Here is a 12012-nt window from a genome sequence, read left to right as displayed (position 1 = left end):
AAATAGTCCATTTTAAATGAGCCTTGGCCCACAGGACACGACGGCGCTTCTGGACCATGTTCACATATGGCTTCCTTTTTGCATGATAGAGCTTTAGTTGGCATCTGCTGATGGCACGGCGGATTGTGTTTACCGATAGTGGTTTCTGAAAGTATTCCTGGGCCCATTTAGTAATGTCATTGACACAATCATGCCGATGAGTGATGCAGTGTCATCTGAGAGCCCGAAGACCACGGGCATCCAATAAAGGTCTCCGGCCTTGTCCCTTACGCACAGAGATTTCTCCAGTTTCTCTGAATCTTTTGATGATGTTATGCACTGTAGATGATGAGATTTGCAAAGCCTTTGCAATTTGACGTTGAGGAACATTGTTTTTAAAGTTTTCCACAATTTTTTTACGCAGTCTTTCACAGATTGGAGAGCCTCTGCCCATCTTTACTTCTGAGAGACTCTGCTTCTCTAAGACAAAGCTTTTATAGCTAATCATGTTACAGACCCGATATCAATTAACTTAATTAATCACTAGATGTTCTCCCAGCTGAATCTTTTCAAAACTGCTTGCTTTTTTAGCCATTTGTTTCCCCCGTGCCAACTATTTTGAGACCTGTAGCAGGCATTAAATTTTAAATGAGCTAATTAAGTGGATAAAAGTGTAAAATTTCTCAGTTTAAACATTTGCTACGTTATCTATGTTCTATTGTGAATAAAATATTGGCTCATGTGATTTGAAATTCCTTTACTTTTCATTTTATTAAAATTTAAAAAACGTCCCAACTTTTCCGGAATTCGTGTTGTAGTCTAACAAACGAACAAACAAACATACAATCACTCATACAGGGGAAAAGGCAAATGAGTTTGATGGATGATGCCATCACGAAAACCAGAGAATGAAGCTATGAAAAGAGTCAATTAACCACCTGAGTAAAACCATCAGCGCCGTTTATAACGGGGTCTATAACTTATACTAAACCTCTGATTCGTTTAGTTAAATATACAATACTTGCATTGCCTTGGCCTGGAACAAGTGTCTTGATGGTTTGGAGGTTCGGTGTTGTAGGAGTCGCGATCACGTTCTTCCGGTTTTGAAGAGTGATGAATTCCAAAGATGTCCTGACTCAATGGTGATTGGGAGTTTCTTCCCAGTGGAAAGTGAAAAGAGCTAAAAGAGACATCAGCTGAGATCCTAAGATCTATGGTGAATGGAAAGTGCAGACTTAGGGGTCCAAGAGAGTTCTAGTTCATCCTCCTCATTCTCTTAGGATCTAAAACAGGGGTGGGGAACGTTGTTCCTGGAGGGCCTGTGTCTCTGCAGAGTTTAGCTCCAACCCTAATCAAACACACCTGAACAAGCTAATCAAGGTCTTCAGGATACAGTTAGGTATTTTTTTTCAGGGTTGGAGCTAAACTCTGCAGGACATTGGCCCTCCAGGATCAACGTTCCCCACTCCTGATCTAAAAGAACCACAGACTGAAGGCGGGTCACTGATGTGAGGCTTCTAGGTTTGAGAAGGTTCAGGCCTCTCAGGATGGGCTTGTCCAATAAGAAAGGCTAAAATTCAAAAGCAGGAGGTTGGAACTAATGAAGAGTTTTAAAACCCTTTGTGTGCAAGTGTACAATCAGAAGACGAATTCATAGATACTAAACATGGTAAGATTACATATAGGTAAGATTACATAAACGAGTGGTTCTATCATAAGCATGCATAAAACTCTACTCAATTGAAATTCAACAGACAATATACAAAAACAGCAATAATATACACAATATCCTAAAGGATATGTGTGTTCATTCAAAAAGAGGATTTTTTATGAACTTATTAGAGAAGAGTCCCTTTTTATGGGCATTGTGTGTCTGTTTTTGAGAGACTTGAGTTAAGAGTTGCTTTGCTGCATTCCTGGGAGCCATAAACTAGTGTTATCAGATAGTGTGCCTTTGGTTGCTATGGAACCAGAGGCCTGTTCTGCCTTTTTTGAGGTGATAGTTGCATTTCGGGGCAAGGGTCCATACACCCTTTGGTTAGATGAGGGGGTGTTAGATATTATTTGTTAAATATAACAAATATTTGTGTGTCTGGTTGGTCCAAATGCTACAGTTGTTCCTGGAGGGCCTGTGTCCCTGCAGAGTTTAGCTTTTTTTAAGTCTTACTTTTTAACTCAAATCATACAAACAGCTAATCTTCCAAAATACTGCTACTTTCTCATGAGGTTGGGTTGTAATGTAATCTATACAAATGGATATACAATCATAACTGATCATTTAAGTTAAATACAGTTAAATAGCTTGTGCTGAAATTCTTGCTCCAGGCCTTCTATGATATCCTCCACCAAATGAGCCATGACTGTTGAAATCTATTGAAATGCAGATGAGAAGCTAATTTGAATAAATAATGATAGAAAAAGTAACATTTGCAGTGATGAGCATTTTGCCAGTTCTTTCTCTCTGTATGTGATGCCGAGAGCAGAGTCCGTGGCCTCATTACATGCTTTCTCGATTACAGCTATTCATTGCTGGCAGAGGTCCGATCAGCTTGTTTTTGACAATGGCACTATGCAGCTGTTAAAAACCTCTCTTTCACTTATTCGGAGCACTATGTGCTCTCTTTTCTGATTGTGAGCTTATTAGTAGAAGCTGTTAGTCTGCTGATTGTATTTTTCAAACTGCAACAATGAAGTGTTGCTGTAACTGTGATTCTCTAAATCAGTGCACAGCAGATAAACAATCTCTGCTGTTCATGGTATGTAACTGACCTTTTGAAAACCACACAGAGATGTTTGGAGATGTTGTACAGTATATTCTGTGTGAGTGATTTTAACCAGATTGCTGACTTCTGACAGTAGCTATACTTATCTTCAACTACACAATCTTCATCCAAAACCATCCACTAAAGATATGTCAGCAAGAATCACTCACATGCAGGCAAAAAAAACAAAAACTTTATGATTGGTAGTTTTCTAAGGGATGCTCCCATGAATGTCTTTATTGTTTACAGAGCCTATAGTATACTTAGCCTGTTATATCTGTCATGTTATGGCAACATTTTATTGTATGTATTCTAAAAAATAATTAGAATTGATCTGCATTAATTTAGCTCAAATTAATTAGTTGCTAATATTTCAGAGTGTTCATGTTGTAATAATATAGAGAGACATTCTGTGTACCATTACATTTGTTAAGAAGATGAAAATGGTCATTTATTTTCTGTGGATAGGAGCCTTCTTTATCTTTACCAGGGTATGACATCACACTCAGAGGCAATAATACTGTAGGGCTACACTTGATTTGTGACTGTAAATGAGCAGTTGATGAGCAGGTTAGCTGTAATATTTTTGTATGTCAATAGTGACAAGACTCAGCTGACCTAGAAATTCATTTTCTAGATATTTTTTTTCCATCTGTGTAATTGTTATTTCCTATTATAAAATATAGAACTTAATAAATGACATCAAAATATCCCTGATTTGTAAATCACACTAAACCAGTGAACCCTATGTGCCACTTTTTAGTGGGGAAAAATCTAATGTAATAATAATAATAGCAACAATTATTATTATACTAAGTTATTATAGAACATGTTAGATTCAGTGCAGCTATAGTTTTCTAATGGATTGGGGTGGAAGCTTAAGTTCTGACACTAATTCAACTACTTAATCAGCAACAATTCCTGATGCCCAGTTCTAGATGTATGTAATTCTAGAGAAATGTTTCTCTTGGGCATAAATAAAAACCTGTTGTGGGAGGCAGTTATGATATAATCATTAGTCAGTTTCCATTTCTGATTAAGAGTGGACATTGTCTGACTGGCTCTTTCTCCTGCCAACTCAATCTATTCGTGTTTGACAGTTGCTTGCAGCGATTTTAAAAACGCTATTCAGATTGCCAAATAAGGCTGGGCATAAACCTCGCATTCACAGTCCACAGTGTAATTACAAGCAGCGTGGCACCATTTTGAAAGCAGCACTGGCGTAAGATAAGAGTTTCCCTAATGCCAGCATGCTTTCAGACAGGCAGCTGAACAATATTAGCTAGTTGGAACATCCTAGTTTGACAGCATCCATTTACAACTCATATTGAGTCAAATAACACAAAAGTAACTGTAGAAAATACTTTTTTCACCACATTTTTGTGATGTTAACAATTTAAACAAATACTTAATGTTGCTGTATTTATTACAATTCAAAGCAGATTACTTGAATTTGCTAGTGTTGTATAATCTACTGTTTCTTCAAACTGTCAGACACTGCAAACCTTGACTTTGAGATTTCCTTTCTATATAAGCTGGATTCTTCAGTTTTATGTCATCAGAACCACAAACAGAAATTGTATTTATTTATTGAAATGTGATATTTTGCTGTGATGGTAAAGCTGATTTTTTTTTCAGCCATTACTCCGGTTTTCAGTGTCACATGATCCTCCAGAAATCATTTAACAGGCTGATTTACTTCTCAAGAAACATTTCTAATAATTATCAATGTTTAATATTTTTTAATGTATTTTTTTTTTTCGGGATTTTTTTTACAGTTCAAAAGAACAGCAATTTTGAAATAGAAATCTTTTGTGAAATTACAATTGTCTTTACACTTTTGATCAACTGAATACATCCTTGCTAAAAAACAAACAAACATGATCTTCAGGTTATAAAGAAACTTAAGGAGTGTGAGTGATGTTGTCAAATCAAATAAGAGATACGTATTCTTTAGTTTTTAAATTACATTTTCAATTCAAATCATATTAAATGAAAAAACGAAGAACAAGTATTTGCTCTACTGTTCTCAGACTTTGGGGACCCTACTGAACAAAATGTATGACCTTGGCTTTTAATGAGTCTAATGAGTGATTTAAAGAATGCTGTAGCTGGTGCCAGCAAAAGGCCAAATGAGATCAGAAATATTATTTTTTTCAGCTCCCGAACTCCTAAGTTTCCATTCATTAATCAAGATTAAAATTATAAAAAAATTTCCAGTGTTAATGAAGAAACATACCAAAGCTTCCAGGTCCAGCTGTAGATTTCCTGCTATGTACATTTCAGTGCTAAGAGATATTGTATGTATATATTTCTGTTTGTGTGAACACATGCAGGAAAGGACACTGTGACCGTATGACTCTGACATGATTTTATGATGCATTATCTGCCCACTGAACATGTTGCTAATAACAGCTTGCTGATGAGGGGCTCACTGAGAAACTCAATTACCTTTTAATTATGCAGATGGGATCCTCAGAGGAACTGTGGATCCTGAGCAGGAAAGCATGTAAATTAACCCCTGACCCAGAGACAATACAAGGCATTATTATTCAAAAAGGCATCTATATGCTGGGAATGTGCTGTTGTTCTCTTAGGAGATACATCAGGAGATTTTACTTTTAAATACAGTGACCTTTTCAGTAAACAAGACATCTGAAATCTAAAAGAGGCTATATATTAAATTCTCCGCATTTGCAGCTTCTTAAAGGGATAGTTCACCCTAAAATTAAACTTTTCTGAAAATGTACTGTGACACGTGTCCCGAGCTCTCATCAGCGTCGCCCTGGAAACCGAGCAGTCACACCTGCTCCTGCTCGTCAAGGGCTGAGCGGCCACACCTGCGCCCCATCAAGAGCTGCCTTCTTAAGCACAGCAAACGAACACAGAGGTGAGAGATGTCTCCACGAGACTCGGCTAATCCCAACTGTCTGTCTTGCTTACAGAGAGCAGTGTGTGACCGCCAGCCCCACCGCACACGGGAGAGCACAAGGGACCCACACCGCCACAGCGCACAGACCGAAGAGGAAGCCGAGCACCCTGCACCAAACCACCTCACGCCACCGCCTTCGGGCCTACCCCGTCAATAAAATCCACCCTTTGGGGAACTCACTTGTACCTACTCGTCGTGTCCTTCTTCACCCCGCCACACTGGTGGAGAATGCGGGCAGGACAGTGAAGAAGACACCGACGACACCTTCCCACGCTGTGTTTCCCCAGTTGGACTGGTTTGGTTGTTTTTTGTGGTTTTTCTTTTGCCCCACACCCTGTTGGCTCATGTGTCTTCTCTGGTTTCCCCAGGTGGCGCTCCTCCTCCCGGCGATGGAAGAAATCTTGAAGCACCTCACCGAGGTGAGCATCCGCCAGCAACAAATTATGGAGCACATAACGCCGCGCTCCATATGGCTGCTGGCGCACGTACTCCGCTGCCTGACCCCCGTGTCCAGGCCACACAGCTGCTGCCGAGGATGACGTCCCACGATGATGTTACCACCGCACACCAGGTAGCAGAGCGTGTTGTGGTGGATCACCTCCTGCAGGCCGCAACGACCTTGGCTGGCAGGCTGCGCCGTGCACACGGAGAACGCGCCGCGGGCAGAGGTAAAACCGAAGCTCTCCATCACCTGTGTGCACGGCGACACCAGGGACGTGCCGGCACGATGGGTTACCATCGCTGCGTCGCCCGGCGCCTGGCCCATAGACGTCGGGCTGGTCAAGGATCTGCCGGTACCAGTCCTCCTTGGGCGAGATTGGCCAGGATTCGACCAGTTGCTCGCCACCGTCACTCAGCCTGCCGGCCCGCCCGGGAACCGCCCATCCCAGAAGCCCAGCAAGAGGTCCCGACGGCGTCCCGTGCTGCTGGCCTCGGACAGCCCCAGAGATGGTGAGTCACCCCCTCCAACACCTAACCTCTACTATGATCTGTACCAACAGGTGACGGGGGCTGGAGGGTTCTCCAAAGAGCAGCACGCGGACGACTGATTAAAAGACTGCTGGGGCCAAGTAAGAGTGGTGGACGGAAGAGAAATCCAACCGGCACCCCACCCCACACCTCACTTCATAGTGAAAAATGGCCTGCTGTACTGTGTCACACAGCGAAGGGGGGAGGAAAAGATGCTGCTGGTTGTCCCGCGCAGCAAGACAGGAACGGTGATGGAGATAGCCGACGCACACCCTATGGCAGGACACCTAGGAGTCAGATACTGACTGACCAGGGCACCCCGTTCATGTCCCGGATGATGGCAGACCTCTGCAAACTCCTGAAGGTCCAGCTGCTCCGTACCACAGTGTACCACCCCTAGACCGACGGGCTCGTCGAGCGATTCAACCAGACCCTGAAACAGATGCTGCACCGAGTGACGGCCGAAGATAAAAGGGACTGGGACAAGATGCTGCCATACCTCCTCTTCGGTGTTCGGGAGGTCCCTCAGGCCTCCACCGGCTTCACACCGTTTGAGTTACTCTTCGGCCGCGCCAGCCCCGTGGTCTGCTCGACGTTGCCAGAGAGGCCTGGGAACAACAACCGGCCGTACACTGTACCACCATTGAACACGCGCGTGAGATGCGGGAGAGGATCGACCGAGTGATGCCCATCGTCCGGGAGCACCTCGTCAAGGCACAACAGGCCCAGCAGCGACATTATAATCGGGCGGCCCAACCACGGGAGTTCCAGCGAGGAGACCATGTCCTGGTTGTGGTCCCCACGGCCGCTTGCAAGTTCTTGGCCACCTGGCAGGGGCCATACACCGTCACCGAAAAGGTCGGCCCCGTTACATACCGAGTGCGGCAGCCCGGAAGACGGAGGAAAGACCAGCTCTATCACATTAACCTCCTGAAGCGCTGGGTCAGAACTGGGCCTCAGCTCTCTGCCTACACCAAGGCGACTCCCGTGGTTGTGGACATGGACCCTCAACTCTCCGCCGCCCAGAAGACCGAGCTGCAGCACCTGGTCAGTCAGTTTCTGGATGTGTTCTCCCCCCACACTGGGCAGACCCACGTCTTGGAACACGACGTCCGCACACCACCCGGAACCATCGTCCGGCAGCGGCCCTACCGTGTCCCAGAGGCTCGGAGACACGACATCGAGGAGAAGGTACAGGAGATGCTGAGGTTAGGGGTAATTGAACCATCTCACAGCCCATGGTCCAGCCCCATTGTCATGGTTCCAAAGCCCGATGGCACCCTCCGCTTCTGTAACGACTTCCGCCGCCTCAACGAAGTCTCAGAGTTCGACTGCTACCCCATGCCCTGCGTCGATGAGTTGTTGGACCGTCTGGGAAGGGCCCGGTTTATAGCAACCCTCGACCTAACTAAGGGCTACTGGCAAGTCCCTCTGTCGGAAAAGGCCAAGCCAAAGACGGCCTTCTCGACCCCAAACGGACACTGGCAATACCGGGTCCTTCCCGTTGGCCTCCACGGAGCACTGGCCACCTTCCAGAGGCTGATGGACGTCCTCCTCCGGCCGCTTCAGGCCTACGCGCGGCCTACATCGACGTCGTCATACACTCAGAGACTTGGGAGGACCACCTGGAGTGGCTGCGGAGTGTGCTATCGGAACTGCGCCGGGCTGGTCTGACCGCCAACCCCCGGAAATGTCACTTGGCCCTCTCTGAAGCTAAGTACCTGGGGTACCAGGTGGGTCACGGCCTAATTAGACCTCAGGAGAAGAAGGTGGCAGCAATCCTCTCTGCGCCGCGGCCCACCTCTAAAACACAGATACGGGCCTTTTTGGGGTTGGCAGGGTATTACCGCTGCTATATCCCTAACTTCTCCTCCTTAGCCTCTCCCCTGACAGATCTGACCAGGAAGGGGCAACCGGAGAAGGTCCCGTGGACCCCCGAGATGGAGGCGGGTTCACTCTCATTACAGATCACGCCCCCCTGCAGTGGATGGCCCAGTCCAAGGAGACGAACGCGAGAGTGATGCGGTGGTTCCTGGCGCTCCAGGACTTCAACTTCACTGTGCAACACCGAGCGGGGACGGCCAATGCCAACGCCGATGGACTCTCTCGGATTTGGGCAGCTTTCGCAGGTCTGTCAGGGTCCACTGCCCTCCCCCAGTTTCCCCGCTTCTCCACAGGACTAGGATGACGCTTAGGGGGGGGAGTGTGACACGTGTCCCGAGCTCTCATCAGCGTCGCCCTGGAAACCTGCTCGTCACGGTCTGAGCGGCCACACCTGCGCCCCATCAAGAGCTGCCTTCTTAAGCACAGCAAACGAACACAGAGGTGAGAGATGTCTCCACGAGACTCGGCTAATCCCAACTATCTGTCTTGCTTACAGAGAGCAGTGTGTGACCGCCAGCCCCACCGCACACGGGAGAGCACAACGGACCCACACTGCCACAGCGTACAGACCGAAGAGGAAGCCGAGCACCCTGCACCAAACCACCTCACGCCACCGCCTTCGGGCCCACCCTTTGTCAATAAAATCCACCCTTCGGGGAACTCACCTGTACCTACTCGTAGTGTCCTTCTTCACCCCGCCACAGTACTTACCCCTAGGCCATTCAAGATCTAAATGAGTTTGTTTTTCTCCAAATCAGAACAGATTTAGAGAAATTTAGCATCACATTACTCATTAATGCATCCTCTGCAGTGAATGGGTGCCATCAGAATGTCTAATCAGCTGATAAAAAAATCCAATAATTCACAAGTAATCCACAGAACTCCATTCCATAATTTAACCTTTTGTGAAGCAAAAAGCTGTGTGGTTTTAAGAAGCAAATCAATTAAGGAATTTTTTACTCCAAAGCGAACTTGCTAAATTAGGAGAGAAATAAGCATAGATTAGCTTATTTAAAAGCAAAAACAGTTCAAAAAAAAAAAAAATTTCAGTGGATTTTGATGTGAGAGAACAACAGAGGATTAAGTTTTTCACTGGCAGAAGTGTTAGTATGGATAAAGGACTGGTATTTTGACCAGAAGAAAGGGTTTAATAGTTAAAACGATTTAATAAATGGATTTATTTCTTACAAATACACTGATTTTCTCTTCACAGGACGTTAATTGATGGAATGGAGTCATGTGGATTACTTGTAGATTATTGTGATGTATTTTATCAGCTGTTTGAACTCTCAATCAGACACCACCCATTCTCTGTAGAGGACCTATGTAATTCAAGTTATGTAATGCTAAATTTCTAAAAATTTGTTCGGATTTAGTTGCAAAGTTATTTACAGTTAGTACAATTTCTAAAATGGGAAATAAAGTGTGAGAAAAAAAAACACACACACACGAAAAAAAACCTCTTCTACATCTTTGATTACCTGAGGGTGAGTAATTTTTATTTTGGGGTGAACTGTATCTTTACTGGTGCAGAACTGGATGCAAAATGGTGCTTTGTCTCCATCAAGTGTCTACTGTGTATACCTACATGACATAGAGAATCCAATTTTAGATGTCTAATTCTCAAAATGCATGACAGCTACCTAAGTGAACATGATTTAATCTGTCTGTTTACTCAAATGGATATCCATAACTGACTTTGAGTGTAATGCTTTGAGTTTACACTGACGCAAATTATAAACTCCAATGTTATTGTCGAGATTAATTAAATATTATTAAAAGGTATTTTTTCCCATAACTTATAGGAAAACTGTTTCATTTAACTTTGTTCTCAGTGTGTGTTCTGTCGTTCTTGTCTCACTGCAATTACACAGTAAGTAACTAAAAACATCTTTTCTGCTATAACGTGTTGTTGCTGTACGCTGAAAACATTAGCACAAATGCAATTGCGGTATCTGTATATTGACATATGGGGACATTACAGACATAGAGCCGCTCCACTGCATTCTACCCTCAGTTTGGTGGCCAGTCTTGTACTGGAAGCTGAACCCGCACTCATCATGTATACCGGCTCAGGTCTGTCCTCTAGAGGAGAATTGTGGAGAACATTTTCACTGTCAGTCTGCCATACTTAATTTGATATATTTCAACTTTTTCTTATTTAAAAGTCTTTAGAAGGTAAAAGTTTTAAGAGGTGTTGAATAATTTCTCTCTTTCTTTCTCTCAAGGGAAATGTATCAGCCAGTCGCAGGTATGCAATGGAGATCATGACTGTGAAGACAATAAAGAGATCCGTGACCTGCAAAAACCTCCACCGAATGTAGAGTTCATTGGTCAAGAGCAATTCAATGATATTATGAGCTATAATAAAAAGAAGAACATGTTACCAATGCATGACCAGGACCTGGGGACTTTCTTTCAAGGTTTTTTGTCTCAGTTTCTGCATTTGTTTTTGCTAGGTCACAGCAAAACATTATTTCACAGATGAATCAGCAATATGACAGCACTTGGCACTACCTTAATCACATTGAGCATCATTCAAGAACAACAGGCACAACTCATGGGCATGATGATTATGTCTTCCACGATGAGCTGTTACAGTCACAGGTACTGTATGTTTCAACATATTCACTATACAATATTGACATTAACTCTTGAAATTATTTGAACATATATTGGGGATTATTTCATATTTCACTGTTTTTTATGCTGTTTTAGTCATTTGTCCTGGCCTGTCAGAAACTGTACATTTAACATTCATATTTGCTTATGTATGTGATTAATACCATTGGTTAAAGGGATGAGCATGTGACCTGTGATTGTGTACATGCGGACACAAATCCACTCTTTTTGTTTTAAGTCTTCTAAAGGACTGAAAAATAAAGCTGTCTCATCACTCATCATTGTTCAATATTTAACATTTTCTCCTAAGATTCTGGAAACTAAAACTAAACAAAACCTAAAGCTAAAAACAGCCTGTGAACTTTTTGGAGCCAGTTTAGATTATTTATGCAAGATGTTGTTAAAAATGCGTAAGTGGTCTGCATGTCACATATTTGTTTCACTATTATGAGAAGTCATTAATGTTGTTGATGATGCCATTCAAGATGTTTCATCCAGCAGTTGTCTGTTATGTCTTTTTATATAGAAACTGTGCAAAGAGACGATAAACATTGTGTCGAAACATCCATCCTGTTTATCATCTGATGGACCACAGTAGAATGTAATGAACAAACTTTTAGAAAAGTTCAATCCTTTTTAAAGTCATTTAGAAAAATAATGCAAAATCAAACCATAGATGCTCAGCTGAAGCTTTCTTTTGCTTTTGGGAGACAATGGCACTAAATTATGCATGAATATGTAATACTTTCATGATAGTCTCTCAAACAGATGAAAGCATATCAAAAAATTATATGACCACAAATTTCATTGGTGGAACTTCTGGATATATAGCAAAATTGTCAATGTTAAACAAAAACACACCAG

At 43.3% G+C, this 12012-nt stretch overlaps 1 pseudogene; it reads left to right on the top strand.

The window, feature by feature from the left end:
• Nucleotides 1-8974: 8974 nt before the first annotated feature.
• On the top strand, nt 8975-11238 carry LOC132098270 (complement component C7-like; annotated as a pseudogene).
• Nucleotides 11239-12012: the final 774 nt, after the last annotated feature.

Source organism: Carassius carassius, chromosome 21, assembly GCF_963082965.1.
Source record: "Carassius carassius chromosome 21, fCarCar2.1, whole genome shotgun sequence".
NCBI lineage: Eukaryota > Metazoa > Chordata > Actinopteri > Cypriniformes > Cyprinidae > Carassius > Carassius carassius.
The sequence above is the reverse complement of the archived record's forward strand: the minus strand, read 5'-3'. Positions and strand labels throughout refer to the sequence as shown.